Here is a 25,646-nt window from a genome sequence, read left to right as displayed (position 1 = left end):
ACCCAATCCAGCTGTGACAATGAGTCACAGCTATAGCAAACAAAGATAAGTGTGATAAAAGGGAGTGGGTGAGCTAGTGAGGATCATCATGGAGAAGAAGGGTCCTTAGGAGAGAGGATCCCTGCAGTGAGGTCAGTGTGGGTGTGCAGTCAGAGCCTGTTGCTGGAACCTGCAGTCACAGTCTAGCCAGGTAAAAGCTGCAGCCAGAGGCTGCACACTGCTCCCTGCAGTCAGAGTTCAGCAGGAAATAACCAGCAGTCAGAGGGAAACCCACAGCAGGAGCTGCTGCAGGCAGAGTCAGTGAATGGTTGGAGTCAGGGTGGCTGAGCTGTAAAGGGGAATAAACCAGGGCCCTTTTCATGCTGTGATAAACAAGGAGTCTGTGTCTTAGGTCATTTCTGCCCTCCAACAAGAGGGCTGCTGCAACAGGGTTCTTTTTACTGCATTTGCTGTTTAGAGTTACTCATGATGAAACTTCAGATTTTGGGCCTACATGTTTTATATCTGAGCTCCCTGGAGTGGTCACACCTCAATTTCACATCCGTGTTGCTTGAAAAGGCCATGAAGGCACTCAAGGATAAATGTATGCAATGGTAATTATGTAATCAGGTGCCTGTAGGTTGCTTTGAGTGCTCTGCTACATCAGGAACAGAGCAGATGAAATGGGGATTGGTTTCTTTCCTGAAACACCTATTCTGTTTCCATCTTCCAGGTCTCCTCTGCTTTCTGCCAGGAGTAGCTGTAGCCCACAAGATGGCACTATACCATAGCAGGGTGTTGGGACATCAGCCCTATAAGCTTAAGCATGGATAGAATCCTTTCTAAGGAATTGTTCCTTTTTTGGGAACTCCAGAGATTTATTCAAACCGTAGTTTCCTTATGCCACAAATATCCTGCCTTCCAGACTGTCACCAGCTGGGAATTGCAGGTGATTCCTGCTAGGGAACACAGGGGAATTCCAGTGTAGAAAGGGATCAAGTTACCAAAGAGTTTGGGAAACATGCTTACCCTGCATGAAAGGAGACTGTTAGGTGAAGGATCCTCTTAGGAGCCCACAAGAGTGTCTGAGAAACGCAGTCAGCTAAACAAGAGTTTGTAATATTAATTTTGTATGTTCTTGGCCCATCTTCAGACTCTCAGCTATAGCTCACAAGTTGTTTTTTTAATTAATAAATGAAGGTTATATCATTTAGAAGGTGTGTCCTTTGAATAACTTTTATCCAGGCCAGCACAGGGAGAAGAAATGCCTTATCACGTTCTGGCCACCTGAGACCCACTGGGCTGTTGAGGCCAAGTTAATTGGTTCTGGGCAGGGTGATATGAGCAAGGCCAGCACCCCTCCCTCCTCAAAACGAGGCAGAAAGAGCAAAGTCCTTCCTGTCCCGGAGCTGCTGTGCAGCTTTGCAGGGGGGAGAGTGGCAGGAGAGCTCTTGCCTTCTGGAAGAGGAAGAACCTTTGCAGCTGTGAAACCTGAGAGAACAATGGAGGTTGTGTAGACCAGCAGTTACAGGGGGCTGCTCTTGGGGCTTGGTGCCAGAGATGTCCCACAGCAGCAATCTTCTCTGTAATAAATTCTAAACTTCTCTTGACCCGATTGCTGCATTCTGGGCTGAAATGCATCTGAACAACTGATGGGAGGTACCCTGTACCTTAAAATTTGTGTGTGCATACTCAATGTCAGCACAACTGTTCTGGGCAAAACCTAAATGTAACTGAAAGCATTTTTCTCTTGTTTCCAGGCCGAATTTGAACTCAGCTTTTTACTCCTGCCATAGGCATGCACTGGAAGAACATCTCACACCACCCCCTCCATCTTGCTGTGGTGAATTAAGTTGCTTTTAGAAGCGATTGCTCACGTGCAGGTAGGCCTTTGTGTACCCTACATGTGTAGTCGTTACAGACCATTCTGCTTCCAATAATCCCTGTACATACTAAGGCTGGAGTTCTTCCAATTTTATCAATATGCCTTAAATCTATTCATGTGAATATTCCCATTGATTTTTTTTTTTTGTATTGTGTACAAGAGGCATGTGCAAAAATTGGAATTGAATTATTGCTTTGTCCTCAGAGGATTAAAACCTTTAGAAATGTCTGTTTCTTGCCAGATGAGACATAAGATCCTGATTTGCACCATCAGTTTTCTATACATTGCAAGACAAAGATATTTAAATAATAATACTGTAAAATAATAAAACAATATAATATTGTAAACAGTATTATTTCCTCTAATGTATAATGGTGGACTCACATAGTAAGTGGCCCACAGCTGTTGGATTAATATATGTAAGGATTTTTAATTTCTGTTTTAAATTAGATAGCCCAGGATGGGCTGTGCCTTTTTTATACATAAGTACATCTATATATGTGTGTGTGTGTATGAAGTCTTGGATTGTAGTCAAGACTATGTAAGAAATATTGCTTGTGTGGAAACTCTGAATGGCCTGCTTCTACAGTCATCATCGTGCAGGCATTTTCCTTCTTTAAATCTACTACCTCTCAAGGCTATTTCCTTTAGGTAACTATTTCTGGCTCACATCACACTGAAAAATATTCCCTCCACAGCCTGTCATCTACTAGGATTCATTTAAAATGAGGTAGTCACTATCCTTATCTAATGAATGATATAGGTCTTTGGCCAGTAGAGTTTAAAAATTAGGAGGATTTATAGTTCAGCTGTCTGAACATAATACAAGATTTTTGACAGTGAAATAAGCATTTGAAATTCAAATTTTATAAATGGGTTCCTTAAAACTATTTGATGTTAAATCACACTGAAAAAGAACTTTATTGCACAAGTGGCTGCAAGACTTTTGAATGCTGTCTGTATTTATGCCACACCAACGCAAGAGAAATTATCATTAGTTACTAAAAAATAAGCTCTGTTCTTTCTAGTTGGATTATATTTAAATCCTGAAAGTTTTTTACAAAAGATGAAAGCAAAGGTCAGTGAAAGATTTATCCCTGAAATAGTTGAAATGTGGTTTGTGGGATAAATGTTTTTTTTTATATTGACTGCATGTCAGCTCTGTATTAGATGTGAGCATGCCAGTAACTGATAAAATAACTACCACAATTTGCCTTCTTTTATAAAAGCAGACATTGCTGTTTGACCCATGCAAGGGTGGTATTATTTAGTAATGTGGGTGCTTCTCATACAGCCTCATTCAAGGCACTTCAAGGCAAGTGCCTGTGCTGGTTGATTAGCCTTCCTAGAACACTCCAAAATTGTTAGGAGGAAGAGATTTCTACCACCTAGAGGGCAATTCAGAAGAAGGATTCACCACAGGGAACAGAATTACTCTCCTAATGAGTCCCTCTCACCCTGCTGATGCACAGAATGCCAGCAGCATCTAACTTCCTACTTTATTGTATACACAGGAAAAAAGAATGACAATGTCAGGAATAAAAACCAAATCAGGAGAAGTGTATTGGCTTGTAGCTGACACATGCAAAATAAGGGCACTTAAGGCCAAAATTAGGAACTTGAAAATGAAAATGCCTACTTCTGTGGTACCAATTTCTAGGCTTCCTCAAAGTGTGCCAGGAGTCAAGTGATGCATCACCAGGCATGTCTGGAACTGCTTGAAAAGTGGTGGTGCTGGAGAGGCAGTGCACATTGTGCCTCAATGTAATCCACCTACAGAAACTAGATGTTCTCTCTGTTATAAGACAAATTCTTTTCTTTTCCTCAGTTTTCATGTCAAGGCCATTATTAATGATTTCAATGGTTAAAGCCATGGTTAAAAGGCTCATTCTCATTTAAAAGTTGATAACGCAGGCATAGAAAAATTTTAAGCATTTACAGTTTGAAATTACTGCAATGATTGCAATAGATGCTGCACAGTAATAGAGGGAGAAAACAAGATCTCACCTGAAGAAATTGTATAATGTAATAAGATTCAAAACCTCTTTTAGTTTAGAACAGTAGAAAAAGTTTAATCAGACTCAAGGAACTGGGGAATTGACAATGTCAGTGCCATATTGATGCCATCACTGCAGCACAGGCTTGAAGTTTCTAGTGTAACTAAATAATAATAAAGATCATGACACTAATTATTTTCACTTTTTTCTTTATTCCTAAGAGACTGTAAAAAAAGGGAAAACTCAAGAATAGTGTTAGCAGAGTCAAGACAAATTGTATTTATCACTGGCAAATGAAGAGGTAGGTGTTAACAGATATCTTCTCATTCCTTTTATTTAATAATGTCCCACTACTAAAGAAATCCAGACAAATCTGGGTGAGTGTTTAGAGATAGGACATCAGAAGATGCCTGTACAACAGTGCTGTTGAACAACTGGCCAATAATGAGAGCCTACATTAATTCCAGAAAGTACACGCAAATTCTATTCCTTGGCTCCATTTTCAAAGCTGCATTTGGAAAGTTATGCACGCTAATCCAGTAACAATAACAGGATTTGTGTTGCCAACACAAGCATAACTTCGAAAATGTAACCATAAGGGTCCAATGCAGCAGTCAGAGTAATTAATCCTTGGCCTTTTACCCTCTGAGAAAAAAAGAACAATTTTGCACAAATTTTTTGTCACTAAACTAAAAATATATCCTGTACCCTGGGGAGTCCTCACATGAACATTCTCTTTGTGGCTGGAGAGATGCAAGATCATTAGGGAAATGGAGGAGAAATAGCAGTTATTGAAGGAATCCAAGTCTGCTTCTTAACCTGTCTGAAAATGCTGTTTCCCCACCATTCCATAGAAGTGTTATTCTAGAATGGTTTGGTTATTAAGGGACTTTCAAAGTTCATCCAGTCCAACAGCAGGGACATCTTCCACTAGATCAGATCACTCAAAGCTCCATCCAACCTGACCTTGAATGTCTCCATGGATGGGGCATTCCCACACCTCTGGGAAGCATGTGCCATTGTTTCATCATGATCACTGTGAAAAATTTCTTTTTTATATCTAGCTGGAATCTACCCTCTTTTAGTGCAAAATCATTAATCAACCCTTGAGCTACTGCAGCAGGTCCTGCTAAGAAGGTTGTGACTTTTGAGTGCTATACAGTTTAAACTGATACAGATGTGAAGTTATAAAAGTAAATATGCTAGTTTACTCTCCTGTTGCCTGACAGGGCAAGGTGTTGTCTGTTCTCCTTCAATTCTTATTTCCAGAGAGTTGGACCTTTGGAAATTTTCACAACTGGCATTTTCCCTTTTCTCCCTCGAATGTGAGCTGTGTGTAAGTCTGATGTGTGAACAGAAAGTTAATGAAATTCAGTAATTCATACAGGGAAGTGGTAAATGCGATCTGAGAAGTTTTAGCCTGGGACTTTTCATTCGGAATTCCTGATGACTTGAGAAAAATGCAAGCTGTGGATCTTTTTCACAGGAGAAAATCAATCCCCTGTGTTAAATATCTGTTGGACTGAATGGATGGTTGTGGCTTTTTTGTCTCATACTGAATGAAAGCTGTCGACTTCTGAGGATATTGGTTTCCAGTCTTAAGGTTCAGAGCAGGATTATTGGTTGTTATTATTATTTGTGATACCTATTTTAAAGAAGGACCTATTTAATATCTGTCCATGATGGAAATATCTAAAGATTGCAGACACAAATATCAGTGTTATTGTAAGTTTGAATAAAACTGTAATAATGTTTTTATTTCAAATTACTCAAGCACAAAGTCTTCTTAGCATTGTTAAAAAAAGAAAATGGCCTAATGATCAAATACAACAGAGGATATTAAATATCCAATATGATACCTCTGAGGTAAAAGAAGGTAGAGAGAATTTCTAAAACAGAAGGATTTTATGGAAAAAGAAACAATGTTATGCTCTACTGAGGTTTTAAAAAATGGGGATGAGGAATTTTTTTTTTTTTTTTAGGAAATGGCCAAGAGGTGGCAGCACACCCTGCACTGCTGTGTGCCTGGAGCCCTCAGAGCCAAGCAGTGCTCATTCCCAAGGGCTCAACAGCCACTTTGCTTCAAATACACCCGATAGGATGATGTCCTTAGAAAATAAATCCTTTTGTGGCTACATTTGGATTTTCTAGAATTATACACGGCCACTTGAAATTAAATATTTTAATGGTTCTGAAAAACACTTGTTTGACACGCTGGCATTCTGGGCTGCTGGTTCTTGCTGTAGTCTCACATGGCACATTGCTGTACCACAAAAGTCAGACATATATGCTTGTGGCTTAATTGGCATCAGTCTGGATCCATAACGAAATTTAGCCAGATTAAGGCTGGCTTGATCCTTCTGCTTAAGAAAACCCCAGGATGCAGCTCATGTAAAATCATCTTGTATTTAGAAAAGTATCTACAGGGCACCATTCAAACAGGTTGGTTCTTTATGCCTAGAGGAGTCACACAGTAACGGAGGTAAACGTGCAGATGTTAAGATGGGAACAGCTGTGGTTCTTTCCTGTGGCCATTATCCTCCCACAATCTTCAGACAGAGCTCAGCCAGTTCTGGACCCCTTTCTCATGCTTGAAAACAGCATCTGAAGGCTCCTCGCTATTAGCTGTGGGTGGTTTCAGCATATGGTGAGACATGGCAATAGTTCAGTTCTAAATGTACACGATGCAGTTGCTGGTTCCTGCCGTGCCAGGATTGTAACTGCGGCACTCGATTTTGCTGTGCTCTGTCACAGCTTGCACGGGCTGGCTCGGAGTGTAACTGTGCCCCTGTTGCCTTTTTCCTGTTCCCTCTGGCCTCCTCACGGGGCTGGGTCCTCATTACCCGGGTGCTGTCTTTCTCTGATGGAAATGTTCACCCTCCCTGCCCCGTGGCCAGGAGCAGTGCTACTTCTCCCAGGGAGAGGACAGGAAGAGCACTGAGCCGCCGCACATTTGATGGGGGTGGAGGTTTGTGTGTCCTAGAAGGCAGCTCAGGTGATTAGGAGTTCAGTGAGGGGGCAGTGGGGCACGGAGAGGAGCTGAGGAAATCCTCTGTAGTGGTCTTAGCACAAAAAGCACATTCTTAGCTGTATTTCCTCATCGATTGCTATCAGGGTTACAAAGGACACCAGTGATGCTCTCTGCTGCTGTTGCCTATTGTGGTGCAGATTATTGCTTTCATTGCCAAGAAGATGGGCTTATCTTCCTGAGTGCTGCAGTTCTTTTCACTTATACCCTTTATACCTAGAAAATAAAAAATGTGACAAGAGTTTCTCTGTTAAATTTAGCTGTTTGGGCAAATATTACAGCCGACAGTAACTGAGGCATTAGTTATTATCTTCAGTCGGAGGAAGGCTTTGTTCTTCTTCTGATGTTGAACTGATTTAGTGGCTTGCAGTTCTGATCAACTCAACATGTGGCCCTTTCTCTTGGCCTCATGTTCCAGTTTGCTTCCTTGTCTCTGATTGTGTATGTTTGATCCTACTATAACCTAGTTCCACTCCCTAAACCAGACAAAACTAACCCAGCAATAGAAGTGATTTGTTGTCTGTGGTGTGGAGAGAGCTGAAGCACCTTCTCATGAGGCTCACGCGAGTCTGTAGTGGTATAAGGTCAAAGGGAGTGAAGGAAGGAACCAAGACAGCCCCTCCAGGTAGCAGAATGATGTTACATTGGCTCAGAAAAGAAAAAGAAGAGTCATTAGTAAAGTTTATTTTGCAAAAATAGGTAATTAATGGCACCAAGGTATGCCACCAGTGAAGTAACCAAAGTCTGTGCTCTCTGAAAATACATGTGAGCCAAATGTGCCAGACATTGGTTTCTCCCAAGAAAGTCAACTTAGGAAACTGTCTCCTTCCCTCAGTGGCTTGTTTCCACGTGTCCTGTGTTTAAATTGCCTGCCTGCTCAGGTCTGCCAGGATAGTATTATTTAGGAAGCACAGTAAAGTGGATCACTGGAATGACCTGGCTTCAAGGTCCGTCCTGTGGCTGGGAATGAAAGGCAGGGAAGAAGAGCAGGATCTTCATCTTTGGGTGCTATTATCTTCTCATATTGACTCAAGCCAAACCAAGTGTTCTGAAGTCTATTACCGGTGTTCTCAGGCAGCAGCCATCCTCTTTTTACAAAAACTGCCTACTCCAGTGTCAGTTTGCAGGGATGTGTCTGCAGTCTCAATACAGAGAGGCAGCAGTTGCCACCGGCCATTATTTTTGACCTGACAGTATGACAGTATCTCTTTGATTTCTGTCTCTCTGCTTTGGAAAAATCTCAGAAATTTGTAATCTCTAAACCATATTTATTGAGGTTTCAAGGAAAATGTTTTTATGGTCAGCAGCAGACCCAAGGTAGTTAAACTTGTGAATGACTCTCTCATGTAGATTGCGGTGATGTAAATGAAGAAACTGTTTGCTGATCAGCCATAGCTGATTCCCTTGTTCTTGGCTGAGACCAGCTAATTCCTTCTCCTAATGCTTGAGATAATTGTTAACTCAAAGGAACTTTCCTTTTTGTATGAGGGAGCATTTTGATATCTCCTGTTGTCTGCATGTATTCCTGTACCTGACCTTGATGTGGCTTCCCTACTTCCCTCCAACAGGTTTTGGACTTCTTTTAGTGCTATTACAGCATGAACATGTTCACATTTTGTACTTATGATGTTACACAAAGTGCCAAACACACTCCACATAAGATATATTTTTAGTTTTTCTTATGTCATTTAAACATAAAATTCCTCCCTGAGTTTCCACTATGAGAAAGGGAGATCAGTCACCTTTCCTAAGTCTTAAAGAGCCTAACGGTGGCATTCTTAAACCTATTGTAGAACTCCAGTAGGCATGAATCTTTCTGATAGTCAAACCAAAATTAAATTAAAAATAGGAAGAAATGTTGTCATAACTGTAGATGTTTGATAACTGCATGTTAGTTTCTGCAAGAATTTGGTGCTGGTACACCTTTAAAATTAGGTATTTCTAAAGGCATTTTGAAATTATTATAACTTAAATAAGATTAGCTTCATCAATGACACATTAAGAACACATTTGAATATATTATTTCTATCTTAATGCTCTGTTTTGAAGTGTTACAGCTATGCCATTTTCTTAAAAGTCTGCCATGCTCTGATTATCAACAGTGAGCAGTCAGGACTATTATTAAATATTTAAAAAAACCCATGGAGAATGCAAAGTAAAATCTATATTGAGAGCAGTGATTAATACTGATGATGGCCCCAGTTGATCCTCTTACACATGACAGTGTAGAATTTGCAATATTTTCCTGAACAAACAGACAGAATTGCTCATCTGCTTTCCTGAATTAGTTTAGGGAAACATTTTGAAAGGTGTACTGTGATATTAAAGGCCATTTCTTTATGCATGGTAGAGTTTTCCCTTGCCTGTGCTTGGAGGCACATAGATAGTTGAGAAATCACTCTATGATGATTCTTCTGAATTATGTGTAGCCCAAATCGGATGCAGAGCTGATGAAAGAGTACAGGATGTGTTAGCAGTCCTGCTTCCAGCCATGCTTATAAGTAAATAATATTAATCCCTTCAGAGCAATGTACTACCAAATTATTAAAGCTGGTTCCCGAGGAAACTTAGGCTATGGTGCTTAATAAAAATGTCATATTCCATGAGTTATTAGTTCCTCCCACACTACTGAGAATAGTTTTGAGCTTTTCTACTCTATCCAAGAATTTGTATCTTGTTAGGAAAATGAAGCCACAGTACTATCCAGACGTTGGCTGTTACTTCAGATGTGCTGTGACAGCAGAGCTTGTAGGAAACCTTTGGGAATATGAAAGGGGGTTCTGCGTTAAAGAAATAGTCCAAAGTGAGTTCACTCCAGAATCTGAGTTTTCATGCCTGATTTTACAGTTCAGCTTACAAACACATCTACGTTATAATGTAACATTAGTAATTTCTCTAAGAAGTCTCATATCTGCATTTTCAAATTACCTCCACGTGGTTATGGAAACAAAACAAGGCTAGCTGCTCAGTTGGCAAAAAACTGCCTCAGTTGAGATTAGTGAACTATCCCAATTTGTATCCGTGGAGAAACTAGCCCACAGGTGTTAACAACAAGTACAATGAAATTATTGTAATCACATAAATTTTCCATGGTGATTTTCTGGTTTTCTGTGTAGCTCATATGGGAAGCGCAAAGATAATAATTAAATTATATTTGTAGATAAACATAAACCATTTTTGGGTGAAAATTAAACCTGTTACTCAAAGGTAATTAAGAGACAGTAAATATGCAAATTCAGTGGAATGCTTCAGACAGATTATTTTTACAGATTAACATTTTAATGGTGCTTTCTCCAATAATTATCAAATTGTTTATGCAGGTCATTTTTATGTGTGATTGCTCAGCAATTCCTGTTAGGTAGTTTTGCTTTCATTAATGCATACTCTCTGAGTCACTAAATCTTGACATTTTCCCTACAGATTAATATTTCACTATTTTTTATTGAAAGGTTTCAATTTTTCTGATATTTTCTACCTAGAATTTTAACACATACACTTTTCTCATGATACATCTTCTACATCATTAATATTTGATGGTAGCCAGAAGAAATTAGTTTAGAATAGAGCTTGCCAGGAGAGTGTAGCATGTATCTGTCATTCTTAGGGGAAAATACCTTATCTACTTGTGTCTATCTGTCTACTTATCTAAGCATAATCCACATATAGAGAAGTATAAAAATCTGCTCAGATTAAGTTTTTATCAGTGATATCCTGAAATTAAAAGCATCCTCAGTAAGGAAAAAAACCCTTATTGCCTCAACCACTTGCTGAGACACTCACCTAAATGTAAGTGCACCTATATCAGTTTTGCACAGTGGAATAAACTTATTTGATTTTGAGCATGTATCTCAGGGCTTTGGGGGATTAGAGCTTTGGCATTGTGTATTCTCATGGAAGTCTGACCATTGAAGTTTATGCTAACTTTGAGAAACACTACAGACATACTCTGAGCTACAACATCAGAATCTGTCTGTTTGCAAGACTTGTAAGTCATCAGAATAAACCAAGACTTATTCCAGACATTAAGGGCATCATTTTCCCACTGGTATAAGGAGTTTAAATTTACAGGTGTCATGGCTTATTTCAATAAAAATGCCAGATATCATTTTCTAAGGGGTGCAATTTCACATACTTCTTCATCTCAGCTAATTTTACCACACTTTTACAATGACTCTTGGTGTTTGTGTTACCAACAAATACAAAACAGCTTAAAGCAGAGTTAGTTTTCTTACCATACCCACAAAAAACACTTCTCCATGAGTGATTGAAGAAGCAGAGTCCAGTGGTGATGGCCTTGATCTCTAGAGCAAGGCTTCCATGTCCTACATAAATCTCATAGCATGCAGAAAAGAGCACTGAATTTAGAAGTTGCCTCTTGTGTGGAAATCTTGCTATCTCTGCCATATGGTTTGTGAGACAACCATGGTTGGGTTTTGTGAGGGTTTCTTGCAGTGTTGCTGTGTTTGTGGTTTTTTGCATCTAAGTATCAACATTTTCAGGTCAGATATTTGGAACTCTGCTTTGCTGGAGTTAATTTGCTCATAACACAGTAGCCTTCCTCCCTTATGTTTGCACAAACTTCAATAGAATTAGCATGTCTGTAATCCTGTTTAGTGTGTAGAACCAAAAAGTGAAGATCTCTCTAGTGGTTTTCAGACACCTAACTGTTGGGTAAATTAGAGAGGATTTTTTAAACATTCAGGAAAAGCTTTTTCCATTAATAAGTCCTATTTTTTTCTTTTCCAGTCTGAATTCTGCAATGCTTAGTTAATTGTAAGCCTGTTACTTTCACTGTCAGATAATAGCTGTCGATGTCTTTAATGGACTGCCTGAAACAAGCAGTGTTTTAGACATATTGGTAGTTTTCAGCATTAAGTTAAATGTTGTTTGATTCTAGCAGCAGAACCTGACTTTTCTGAATTATGCCAAGGAGAAGGAATCTGTTGTTTGTTTTGTAACCCACATAAAAGGCTTACGATTAAGCAGATAAATGTCCATTCCCACAGATTAGTGCAAAACCCTTTCTAATTTTAATGAGAGATTTTTTTTCTCTCAGGTAGCTATTTAAGATTATATTGAAGTTAGCCACAATCTCAACTAAATATACTTAGCTCCTGTAACTGGTAGATAGAAAATTTTATAATAATAATTTTAAAAAGAAGCTAGAGAAAAAGACTTTCTCTGCTTCCAAAAGACCAACAATAAATCCTTCCCAACAATCTCTTCAGTGTAAAATCTTAGTAGAAATAGATTTTCTTAAAAGATGAAGCAGATAATTTTCTAATCCTTTTGGTTGTGAGTGTCTTTTTATATTAATCATAACTTTCAGAATTGGATGTTCTACACTGAGATTCCTTTCTTGGTGACTAACCTAATTCTTGCATTAGCCGAGAATAGTACAACTAAGCATATCAGCTTGAGAGACAGGGTAAAACATTGGGACTTTAGAAATACACACAGATATACCAAAGGCCATATTTTCTTTTGGCTGAAGTGCTTAAGCACAGGATAGGCTTAGATTTATCACTTAGATTTACAGGTAGCAAACAACAATATTTTGCTTTGTGAAAGCTATTCACTGTAAGTTTATTTTTCAACAAGTGAGTGTTTGCTTGCTGAACTGTGAAAAACTGACGAAGAAAGCTTTTTTCCTTCATCAGAATCAAAATTTGAAGTATTATTTGGGGTTAGGATGGTTCATAAACCTGCTTTTTGGGACAGGATGTTTGGCTGAGATAATTAGGCATCGAGTTTTGGTGCAATATCATTACTGCTTACCTACTGTAATTGTAAACATAACTGCCAGAACAAAAACAGTCTTTCCAAGGACAGCATTTAACATATTTTCTTGAGCTGTCGATCACTTCTTTGTAGGATGTAAGGAAAGAATTTCCCTTGATTTTAGTTAGAAATCATCCCCTTGTTAGAAATACAGGGTTTGGTAGTCTGAGGAATTTCTCAGGAAAGTAAAATGAAGCCTTTATAATTACTGAGAATTTATCTATATAATTATTTAAAAAGAAATGGCTATGTTAAGAAATATATAATCTCTTGTGAGAAGGAAAATGGTGACCTAGTGCCAAGCACTGACAAGTTCCAAAGAAGTGATGTCAGGCAATTTGTGACCTGGTGACTGACAGCTGCTGTGTGCTCAGGATGGGCATGGGACTTTGAATGTTTTGAATACTGAGTACTCTGGCTTTTCAACCATCTGCCTTCACTACCTTTTAACCATCCATTTCACTTAGAAAGGAATTCATCAATCCAAACTTCTTACCATTTTCTTAGTGATGTTATTGAAGCTCTCTTTAGGTTGAAGTCTTGATGATGGTTATGTTGAGCTATGTTGTTCAATTTCAAACATTAATCAGCATCAGGGAATGCTCTTAAAGCCCATGTGCATTGTATTTCTGAAGGTCTCTCACCTTTTATAAGGAAGTTACTAATCTACCTTAATTCAAATTGTTCCTTAAAGCACAATTTCTGCAAAGCTTACCATTGTGAATGATGCCTTAAGTTTTAGCTTTTATTAGTACATTCCATTTACTGTCACATTAATAAAAAAATCCTCAGACCATTCTGTAATGTACATAAATGTTACATTTTATCTATTCCTTTGCTTTTGTACATTGCTGAACCATTAAATATCTTCAACAGAAAAAACAAAATACTGTTTTCTATCTGTCCAAATATCATCATCTATCCATCCATCCTTTTGCTGTTTACATATTACATTTTTACTCCAGTTTTCTTTGGATTGATAGTAAAAATCTAAGCTTTCACAAGTTTTCATTGTAGTTCAACACTTGGGGTTTGCATATGAAAACACGATTCTAAATAATACTCAATGTAATGCAGAGTAGTATAGGTCTATACCAGTATATGGATTTCCAGTTTAAAGCCATGAGAAATTTTATTTCTTAATATCTGACATGATGGGAATGAGTTTAAAATCACAAATAAATCATCATAATTCAAATATTTATTAGGTAAGAAATCCAGATAAACTCTTAGAAGATTTTATGTTCTTACAACTATAAAATGTAATCCAAAGGTGAAAGAGGAATGCTTATGTCCTCAGGAAATAGTTTCCTTTGAAGTACTAATTTTCCTCTTTGTGGAAAACAAATGGCCAGAAAAGACACTGTTATTTTGCCCTTTGCATTGTGTTGTGGAGGAAGAAGCTCAGTGATTTCTTCAAGGTCTTAGCTTTAGCTCCTGGGCTATAGCTTCAGAGATTGGTTGCTGCTCCTGTCTGCCATTAAGGGTGTTGTATATTTGGTCTTAAGCATTACTGGGCATTGTAGGACCCCACAAAAATCTTCATGTATTTCTCTTCAGTCCAATGTCAATGAGCTTTCATTTTGCTTTTTCCATTGTCCAAATAGGGATCCTGATTTTACAGCTTTCCTACTTTGAGAATATAGTTTCAGATGCTTGTGTAAATGATTTATTGTCCACTGAATTGTAACAGGCTACATATCCATGAGATTATGAATTTATACCAGTTTATGATAGATTTAAATTATTGATAGAAATGCTATTTACTGACAATGACAAACGTAGTATGAAATAATTATGCTAATATTATCTGATATTTGGAGTTACAAACGTTTTCTGATTTTCACGTGATAGGGCAAGAACCTTTTCAATGACAACTTGTTTTTATTTCTTCCGAGATTATAAGAACTTCCATGACAAAAAACATTGCAGATAACAAACCTAAAGTCCTGAAGGTATTTTATTTTGATAGTCAGTGTAATTACTTCATTATCAGCAATAAGAGTTTTCCCATTGTAAAGTAAAATGACCTTAGTAATTTCCTATTACTCAAGTACCTTACTAGGGATTTAGAGTGACCATTCTTTGGGGATGTTCCAGTCTCTATCCCACTTCTGTCCCTGGTATATGTGATGTGTGTGATTTGTGTTAGCAAATACAGTGGTATCTTTTGCAAATAAATTTTCAAGGGTATAACCAAGCAAGTAGTTAACTTTGCCCACAGCAGGAAAACTTTACAGCAATTAACCTAAAAATGTTATGGTCAGACTGGACTGAAATAAATTTAAATGCCATTTTTTCAACCACTCTTTTTATATAGTTTATTCAACCAGTTATACTGAGCTCCCTGGGATGAGCGATGGGATGTGAGCCCTCACAGAATTAACTAGGTGTATTACTTTCTGTTGTCTGGGGCAACAGAAAATGGAGTAGGAGACTCTGATAGCAGAAGAATTTCCATAAAAAGATCATAGTACAAGTATAGGTACAGAAGCACAGCACTGGATCGTGTCCTCAAACCTCTTATTTCAACCCAGAAAGAGCTTGAGTACCTCCAGACCATGTTCTCCCTGAGGACAATATCAGTGTTTATAACGGATATTTTGATTTGCTGAATTTGCAGGGTCTCAAAAAGCTTGTAACCCAGCTCAGTCCTTCCACCAGAGGGAACAGCTGCCTGTCCCACCTGATCTGCTGAGCCTCTATCCCACCTTTTGGAGAACTTGTCCCCTTCCAATCTGATCAGTGTAGTGGCTGGCTTTGTTTAAGTTTTCTAGGGGATAGGCTTGATCTTCCATTGCTTTTCCAGAATCCCTGATCTAGTCAATTGGATCTCCAAGGGATGGGTTACAGAGGTAAGTCGTAGGACAGTTTAATGCAAAACTGTGTCATATGAGGTCTTTTCTTCTTCTTCTTCTTCAGATGATAAATTATGTTATATGTGAAATGAAAATTGTTCTTGGTAAGAAAGCAACAGGTTACATGGTTGGCCTCTTTAGAAAAGGAAAGTTACACTAATATTTATACCTACCTGTTCCTGTGCTTCTTGTTAGATCTCAGTATGGTTACACCGAGGGTGAAATGTAGGCAAAATGAAGGAAATTATTTTCCAAAAGATTTAGTTTGTAGGTGTACTAAAGGAAGTTGTTCTTTAATGGCTTGAATCCATGGAAGATAGAGAGTGGATTTTGATGCTAGTAAAACATGCTTTGTAAAGCTCTTCAGAAGTCCCTACTGAGGGAAGTTTCAACTTTGCATGTAAATATTCAACTATTTTATTGTAAAATATTTCTCTTATACATGGAACATATTCTTCCTAAATTTACAATACTTTTATTTGATGTTTTTCTTAATTTTCAACTAAATGAGCAAGTCTTATTATTAAAATATATATATAAGAATACAGTTAAGTTTCATTTTCTCAGATGACTTTGATATTGACGAATCTTCAAAATTCCTTTGTAGTTAAAATTCAAAGGATAACACTGAAATAGTTGCATTTGCATGATTTTAGAGGTTACTGGCTATTCTGTCCTCCTATTTTTCATACATAAATATGGCTTCTTGAATGATACTGAGTATTGATGAAGCTGTATGAGCCCTGGGAGAAAACAGGCCTCCCTGGGCATCTCTTTTTTTTCTCCTCTCTGCCTATGGCTGTCTACATATTTTCCTCTAAAGAGTAGGGGAAAATATCACTCTAGAATCTACTCAAAAAGCAGCACAGTTGATATTGTAACAGCAAGCTACTTGTCAGGGAGCACTAACAGAGGCTGAAATCCAAAGCAGGGTTAATGTTGCAGAGTTTCAAATAATTTCCTAAGATTGTATTCATTGGAAATTGGCTTGTATGTTAGTTATAACGAGCGTATTGTATGCAATCTGGCAGAGTATAAATCTTCTGGACTCCAATTTTGGCATAATTTAATTCTAACTGAGTTTTGTTTTCTAACATAACAGCTACTAAAACTGCAGGTGCTGCTTAGTTGAATGACAAGAGATGCAAGGATTGCTACCTACAAATAAATTTTAGGGATGTTTACTATGTTGACTGGATCAAGTTTAAGTATACACTGATTTATAAAAAGAAATGGATTGTTTTTTCTGATATGTAGTAGAAGTTCTGATCTGTTTGAGATAATTCCAGAATTCATTCACATATAGAGGTTCTGAAAAATTAAGATGCTTGAAGAGATTAAAGGAGGCCAATGCTCTTGCACTTATCTACCTCACACAGTGAAGAAAGGAGAGAATTGCATTAAGCAAATTGTGATAAGTGAGACAAGAAAAGACAGACCATGATTCTGTAAAAGCTCAGTGACAAAGTCTAAAGATTTGTCATGAAATTTCCATTTGTGTGTTTAGCCAAGCAAACCTGCAGCTAATAGTGTTGAGGTGCTAATGAAACTGATGACAAGGAACCCTTTAAAATTAAGTTCAGATGAAACAAAACCCCCTTTCATTAGCAACAAGTGAATTGTATAGGGCTTGAAAATCTGTTTCTCTAATTCAGAATCAGGTTTTTTTCTCTTTTAAAAAAACTTCAAATTTCAGTTGTAAACTTCTGTGACAACTGCCTGTAATGCAATAACAGAAGGATTAACTGAGGATTGCATCTATACTCGTGGTGTCATTCTCCCTTATTGATTTGTAATCTAAAATATCTAATCCTGAATCTGCTGTTGGTAGTGTACTTTGAGGACTCTCCTCAACTTCCGGGATTGGATCCAGATGTAGAAGAGCTTTTGTTTCCCATCTTTTCTAAGGATGCAAAGTCCAGATGTGGACCCAAGTACCACTAAGGTCCTGAAGGGATGACAGTTTTTTTTCTTAAAATTAAACTGAGAATTGGAAGTGTTGTTGGAAATCCTTTGGCAATTCACAGATGGAGTTTTCTAATTGATGATTGCCTTTTACACTGATGTCTTGTAAGGAAGATAGCTCTTGGGTTTTAGGTAAAAGAAGGTTTGCAGATAATAACTGGAAGAAAAAAGACAATGAAGGATAACTGAGAGTGCTGGGTAGCATAATCACTGTGAAGTATAAGCCTGGAATAATTTGTTTCAAGTGTTTCTATTAATGAAACCCTGGGAAAATCACCTTAATCTTGTAATCCAGCATTGCTTTCACTCTGCATAGTATTTTCTCTTCCTTTAACGACTGTCTATATTTCACATGCTAGTGATAACATAATAAGGCCACATGGAAATCCTATAAAGATTGGAGAGGAAAAAACAAACCTCTCATGAGAAGCAAAACAGATGCAAAGCTATAACCTTGCACCTGGAAGTCTTTCACATGGCAGTTGTGTGCATTCCCAACCACTCCATAAGGACAGAAACAACACAAGCAGCTGATAATGTGATTGTGAGGAATGTGTTGACCATAGTGATGACAGGGTGATACATTTACCCTCAAGAGCACGAGTGCACCTGTGAAATATTAGACTGTGCTTTTTTGCTAGATCAGTTTAGAAATATTTAGGAGTAAGCTACAAGATTGGAAGGAGAGGGCACTTAAAAGAGGCTGGGAAGAGACATTTGGGAAGAGCAGAGTGTGCTTTCAGAACAGCTTATCACAGAGCTTTGGAAGCTTTTTCCAGTCTCATTAAGAATAGATCCTATGGAGGCAAATGTCTATCAATGCAGCTAATTAAATACACTAGAATTAGCAAACAAGGAGAGAAGATTCCTAGTTTATATTAAAAGTACAAAAATTAACATGTAATTAGCAATGTGTATTTGAGAAAGTGGAAGGGAATGTTTCAGAAAGCTGATTTGATTGCACTGACTGTATTTCTAATTTATGTTTGATGTTAACACACCAAATGGTACAGAAAACATTACATGCAAGGAGAGCATCAAAACTGAAATTACTGTTGGTTTGGTATCCTCTAGATTTCCTGAATTCTTGGAATCTTTTCTTTCATGCTCTTAGATAAATAATGTTTGTGGTTATATTTAAAGAAAACTCTGCATGCTAGTATTGCTGTTTCCAAATGATCCTTTTCCATTTTGGAGTTCTCCTGTGAAATGAAAGAAAGAAAGAAGGTGTACTTGTGGATTGGCTTGTTGTTTAGGGTTTGTTTTCTTTCTTTTTTTCTTTTTCTCTTTTTTTTTTTTTTTTTTTTTTTTTTTTTTTTTTTGCTACTGTTTAATGGTTTCTTATGGAAAATTTAGCAAATCTTCAGCTGGCTTGTAGGGAATATCTGTGGATCAAGATGTTTTGAAAGGAAGATTCTTCCCAGCTAGCTGCTGTTGTGTCTGGGAGATGCTGAAATACATCGGTCAATTTACCTACTTCGGTGCTTTGTTGAAGCTGGATGAAAATGTGTTATCTTATACAGAGGCTGATAGAAAAGAATGTAATGCCATCTGTATAAAATAGGGAGTGTGCCTTATGCAGGCTTGTGAACAGATGCTAGCTGACATGTTTTAGCCAAAAACTATGAAATTAATGATAAGATTTCCTGGGAAAAATATACTTCTGTGAGTATTTGGGGAAAGCAGTTCTGAGCTTAAAATGTCTTCACAGTCAGTTGGATGAGGATTGATTTGGCCTGCTGCTGAGGAGAAGTAGATTCTTCACTGGCAACACCTGAAAGGAAAGGCAAATGCTGAATACAGAGTTTAATGCTGAAGAAAATAGCTGTCAGGAGCTCAGAGCCCAGCTTTCTAGTGTGAGGAAAAGGATACCAGGAGGCAGAAACAGTAGGACACCTGGATCTAGAGTACATTTTTGGAGATGATAGATTAAATTTTCTAAATCTAACTGTTGGAATCAGCCTTAGGAAGAGAAAAATGCTTGGAAAACGAATTAATATTTTGGCAGTCTGTCCAATGTTACTTTGCTAGAGAAGAGGAGGAAATCAATACTAAATATATATAGGAGTACATTATGCTGAGTTATGCTGACCTCATTAAATATATCGCTAACAAATGGCTACAGTGCAGTCAGTAGTGGGACAAAATTGGGCTCCTAGCCTGCTGAAGCTTCCTTTAATGCCAAAGACATAAAGTAGCTCCTTCAGGACATGGTTTAGCAGAGACTCTGAAGCTGGTTAGCCAGATCAGCTGCTGTCAGCTGAAGAAAGGGAAATAAACTAATTGAAATCTCAGCGCAGCAGGAGCTTAGTAAATGTCAGACTTCCCAAACAGTCCCATAACTTGTAAATGTGCTAAAACAGGCCTGGTCATGCACTGCAAAATAATGGAGCAGAAACGTGGTGAAAATGCTTTCTGAGATTCACTGTGGCCTTGTGCTTCAGGGTACAGGATGGTCTGGAATAAAATCTCTCCTGGAATGACAACTAAGTGGTAATCTGTGAGGTTTCTGTGAGCTGAGGGGGAAACTGCAAGTGTTTGCAGGACAGTCATTCTGCAGTGTCTTGAGCAGTGTTATTGAGAGGAATTAAACCTTCAGACTGAGGGATTCAACCCAAAACTGGTTTTGTTTTGAGCATGGCCTGGTAAGGTTCCTTGAGCTACTAGGTCATACTCATTTGACAAGGTTCTAATTTCTCCTAACAAAAATAAAATGTGGAGAATGTTCCAGTATGACTTTATAATGATCTGACCCGTTTCAAAGGTGTGTATGTGGCAATAAACTAAACATTAGAAGCCTAGTTTCTTTAGGAAATGAGACTGAGGGTGTAATTTCTTGGTGCTTGTCCCTCCCCTAATAACTTTTGAAGCCCTTCTTTCATTGTGTTATTAATTTCTTTCACTCAATTTCAGCTGAGGATGGAGATCAGCCTTTAAGGTACTTGATTTCTATGAGCTTCATGAAAATATAATCCATCTCTCCTTCCCAGCTATCTATCAGTGCTCTCATTAGGGGAGTGTGTGTCAGCTCAGCCCTTATCTGTTACCAGATAATCTGTAGGTGGCAGCAATGGTATGAATTGCCCTGATTGCTTCTGTCAGTTCAGTGCTTTTGTGAGCATGGGAGAATCCAGTGTGAGAGCTATAGCTGTAGGAAGTCAGTCTTTTCTAATTCTGCTGGTCATATTTCAAATCAGTTTGACTTCAGGCACTAGTAAGAAGCAACCATAAAGGTGATTAATATTTTGTAATGAAGCTATTGGCACCTAATAAGATATTCACTTCTGTAGGTTCCTTACTAAAAATATTTAAGAACTTGAAGGTAAATGTGACATTCAATTTTGAAAACGTGCATTTGGATGCTAGGTCCTTTGTCTAAATGAATTAATTAGTATTGATTGATCAATTGCCTTCCAAAGAGATAATCAAGGAGTAATCTTGTTAAAGACAAATGGACTACTTAGTATGACTCAAAATGTCAAAGGGCCAAATCTCGGTGTGAGAGTGGAGAATAACCTTGTGGTTACATGGGGACTGCTAAAATGAGAAAGGCAAGAGGGACTCATTCCAGAAAGGAAGTGAGTTTTTTCCTAGATCTCTAAATCAGAGGAGCCTGCAGCTGGCTGATCCAGCAGCTTGGCTTCAACAGACAGTGCAGAAGGGAGAGAATGCAGATATGGGAGAGAATTAGGCCCATTTTGGTATTGTGCAACAAGAAGAGATAAGGTCACTTGAGCTAAAGCTTATAATTGATTCCTGATGTTAGATTTTAAAATGAAAATGTTATAAAAGGTTTTTGGCAAATGTTGGAGTTGACTTTATGGATAATTCCTAATGATGATTATGAACCAGCTTTGAAAAGAGTATTGCAAACTTTAATGTGTTTGAGTATTTCATAATGATCAGCTAAAAGTTTATTATATTAAGATGCAAACAGCATTTGGAAAATGTGCAGCTTCATATTATACTATCACTATTAAAAATCCCCTAGATCTGACAACCAGCTGTGTGCTTATTCCAGTTCTTTTCTGGGTTATCTTAATTTCCGTTTAAAGTACCAGATACAGAAGGTGGTATCTGTAAGCATTGTACTCCAGCTCTTCAAAGACATTTTTAAAAAATTTCTACAATTTCTACTGCTGTAAATAGTAATAAAGATTCTTAATGTCTCATTTTTTGACTGACTTAAACTTTAGACAGTAATTATGTTTATGTTCAAACCTACAGAAGACAGTGGAAAGAATGCTTTGTGAAACATCAGTACATCATTCTGATGATCAGATACATCAGAACTCTTGGTTCTCTTTACAATGCTCTTCCAGTCCCTGGAGTTCCATGATACCATTTTCTAGAAGAGTCTTTTGAACAGTGCTCTGAAACTTTCTGTACTTAGTGTATGACCAGCTGCTAAGGAGACTAAAATCTGGAATAGAACTTTGGCCCTGGCAGTAAGAGTGACCTGGGACCTCTCTGAGAATCAAAAGATACCTTTTCAGTCCTCCTGATAGTGGAGATGGTGCCTTCTGCAGACACACCACTGTTTGCTTATAGCTTGCTTGGGGTTTTCTCTTGGTCACTTTGTTGGGGGTAGAATATAGACAAGGACTCATGCATTAAGCATCACTTGCTGAGTGCCCAGGACTTAATTCTCTACAAACTTTAAAATGCTACTTCAGAACTAGAACAATAGAAGAAAGTTGAAAATGATGATGGCTATAATGAAATATAGTTTTACAGTGTGCATACAGGGGCACCTGGAGCTGGCTGAGTTTCTTTTTTACTCATAACTTCTGTTTGTCTTTTGCTTCGTAATATTTACTTGTGCCAGACTGATCCATTATATAGGGACAGGCTGCAAACTGTTCTGTTACAACAAAAATCTCTACCAAATGGTTAAAAAACTAAATTTTTAAAGTTGTCTTTGAGTTATAGAAACCTGGGATATGCTTTATGGCAATTTCATTTCAAACTGGCTTCTACTTTTGGTGTCATTGATGAAAAGTTTAAAAATTGTAACTTCTGCATTTATCGAGGTTTCATGTTTGTTGAGCTCTGGTCTGTGGCTTAATGGTTGATACTTTTGTATTTTTGAAGAAACATCTGTGACAAACCAGCTGGAGCTTATAGATTCATTCTTCAAAAACTCATCCTGCATATGTTCTGATGCTACAGTTAATCTCCTCTTCACCCTGATATTCCAAGCTTTGTTTTTAAGCCCAGGCAACTCATTGTACACTGATCTGCAAGGATTTCCAAGCAATAAGGCAGACTAAAACACCTTATATTTAAAATTTTGTAATATACATGCCCATGTGTCATGGTTTAGGAATGATGTTCTCCAATTTAGCATTCCCACTAAAAACCACACACTGCTCCCCCCCACCCTCCAGCTGGAGGCTTAAAAGGCAAAGATCGTGGGCTGAGATAATAATTTACTGGAAACGGCAATGAGCTAAGAAATGAAGAAAAAGAACAACAATAATAATAACAAAAGGTATGAGAAAAGAAACATTTCACATGGGGACACCCCTCTGATGACAGAAATACTGGATGGTTCCCTCTGCCACATTTTCACAACTGGACGGAGCCCGTTCTTCCTGAAGAGTGACAATTACACCCTTTCTGTAAGTTGTAAAAGTAAATCTGAGCTACATAAATGATTTGAGGTGGTACAGAATATCATCTGTGTCCTGGCCATGCCCTCTTTCAGCTACTGCAAAAATTAGCCCTGTCCTGGCTGAAATTATGACACCATGAGAAAAGTGGGGCATGACATGAAAGTTATTGCAAGGCTTAAAAAACTGCAAATATCTTTTGGAATATACAGATGGGGGGGTTGTTGTTGTTTGTTTTTGGTGGTTTTTTGTGACCTGCTCTTCATGAAACTCACCACTTCTATGATCCAGTGTTTACATTTGAGGTTGTCACCTCTCAGAAACTTGTATACAAAGTTTACTTAGGAATGCAGAATGAAGTATTCCACCTGCTTCATTTCCAAACCTCTGTTTCATGCAGAGGATGCTCAGGATTGCGTGTCTGTCATATGCTGGTACTTGAAGCATCAGAATTCATGTGGCTGAGGAATTGGTCTGAGTAGGCACATTTCATACAGACACAGCTTTTGTTACTGCTGTGCCAGGGGTTGGCATAATAAGGTTAAGCTTTCGCCTTTGACATGATCTGCAGTGAGCACCAAGTCTGTACTCAAGCAAGGGATTGTGTATGAATACTGTAGGAAATTCAGGCTCTGGCTCAGGTCTGTGTTTCAAACACAAGTTAATGCATGTGAAGTGGTCCCTTTCTTGTGGCATTGATGCTGAGGGTTCCCTAATGATCAAATTGTTGTTTGTTGTGTCTTGACAAATATTTGGGATGTACACAGCAACAGACAACCAGTGGCTTGGTTGTCAGATCTTGGCCAAGAAAGGTTTTGGACTTACATGAGCAACTAAATTACTGATATATTGAGCATGTTTTTTCCCAGGAATTCCAAGATATAAGGATAGTTTCATTTTTCACTATTAAGGACTTATTTGCAAAATCTTTGTAAACAGTCTTTTGTTTCTTATGGGTGTGTTTGGTTGGTTGGTTTGGGGTTTTTTGCCCTTTTGAATGTGTAAGTGAATGATACATTGTTCAGCCCATGGTCCTGCTTACCCTGGCTTGTTCCAGGTGTTCAGGCTTTGGGATATCTGTGCAGTTGGTGCTGGCTGTCAGCTGGAGGTACAAGGACTGATCCTGGACTGATAAGGGTGGCTCTGAGTGCTGACTTTGAGGAGATGCTCTAGGCTGTGTTAGTTGTGTCCTCCAGGGTAGCATTTCTCTGATCTAAAGTATCTCCTGAATGTGTTTTTGTGAGCTGAATGCTGATTTGCACAGAATGAACAGAGAATTTAGCTTTCAGGTTTCTCATGTGGTCATTATTCCTACCCAAGTATTTTAGTTCCTCCTTCCTTTTAAGACAACTTAGACTTTCTGGATTTTAGGTAAGTGGCTCTAACATGGGGTGCACCAAATCATACTGAAAAATTTGGCCAGTGATTCTTGTCATTGATTTTGTGGGGATCAACTTGAAAGGTATGATGGCTTTGTAGGATCAGATAAATCTGTGAAGAAATGTTAGTTTTGTCTGGTGATGAATCTTTGTTTTTCTTCTATTACTGGTTGTGACTGTACTTGGCCCCCACCTTAGTGACCAATGGCATGGCGTTAAGCAAAACAGAATGAAGTAGCTTTGATTTGTTTCCAGATGCAAATAGAGTGTTTGCTTGTTTATGGGCACAGCCTGAATAATCAGTGAATTAACTGGGATTGAAAGAATTTTATTAGTGACTTTTCCAGCATCAAGTACAATGGCCTTGGCAGGTGAGTTGACTTTCTTTTGTAGATTGAAAAATTGAGACTTGGAGAAGCAAGTGACAATTACACCCTTTCTGTAAGTTATAAAAGTAGATCTGAGCTACATAAATATTTATAAAATAAGTGAAAATGACTGTTGATATTACCATAGCATTTCCATCTCTAATTGTTCCAGAGGATTTGTAATGCAAGAATTTAGGACAGTTTTCTTCCAGAGCTGCTTTGTGGGGGTAGAGATCCCTTTCTTCTTTCCATCCTCTCTCTGTCTCTTAAATACCACCCCTCAGACCCCTCCAAAAAAATCAGAGTTGAGATGGCTTTTAGTTTTGGTCCTTCCAGTGGCTATGTCAGCTCCTTTTTTCACCTGTTGCCAGAGTGCTTTTGTTTGTGTTTTGTGTGTATTTTTGGGATCAGCAGTCTTTTCTTCTGAACTGAGCTCTGCTGTGAGTGAGATTTATGGCAATTTGTCCATTCCTTATGCATCAGTGTTACTCTGTGAGCTCCCAGCATCTCTGTCAGAGGAGGAACAGCTTCTCAGAGCAAGCCCACAGTATTATCTTTGAACATATGTTCTCTATTAAGTGAGATGAGGAAGTCACTTAGTTTTCCTTCCATGTGGAGGTTAAAATGGAGGGCTTGTCTAAAAACAGATTGTGCTAAATTGGGGGTTTATTTGAACAGTATGTCAACATTATTAACTTGAAAATATATATACTAAATTGATAGGTTTCCTTCAATTACCTCATCTTGAAAGCTGCTCTCAAAAAACAAGCAAGCAGTTTGAAAGTGATTTA

At 38.1% G+C, this 25,646-nt stretch overlaps 1 protein-coding gene across 1 annotated transcript in view; it reads left to right on the top strand.

Annotated features, from left to right (window-relative positions):
• The first annotated feature begins 1,739 nt into the window (after positions 1 to 1,739).
• Positions 1,740 to 25,646, top strand: part of JADE1 (jade family PHD finger 1) — a 113,868-nt gene continuing 89,961 nt past the window's right edge. The window contains exon 1 of the mRNA XM_066318184.1: positions 1,740 to 1,862. The gene's annotated coding sequence lies outside the window, so the exon portion shown is untranslated. The remainder of the gene's footprint in view (positions 1,863 to 25,646) is intronic.

The sequence above is a fragment of the Sylvia atricapilla genome, chromosome 4, assembly GCF_009819655.1.
Source record: "Sylvia atricapilla isolate bSylAtr1 chromosome 4, bSylAtr1.pri, whole genome shotgun sequence".
Classification (NCBI taxonomy): Eukaryota; Metazoa; Chordata; class Aves; order Passeriformes; family Sylviidae; genus Sylvia; species Sylvia atricapilla.
This window is presented reverse-complemented; position numbering and strand designations above follow the sequence as displayed.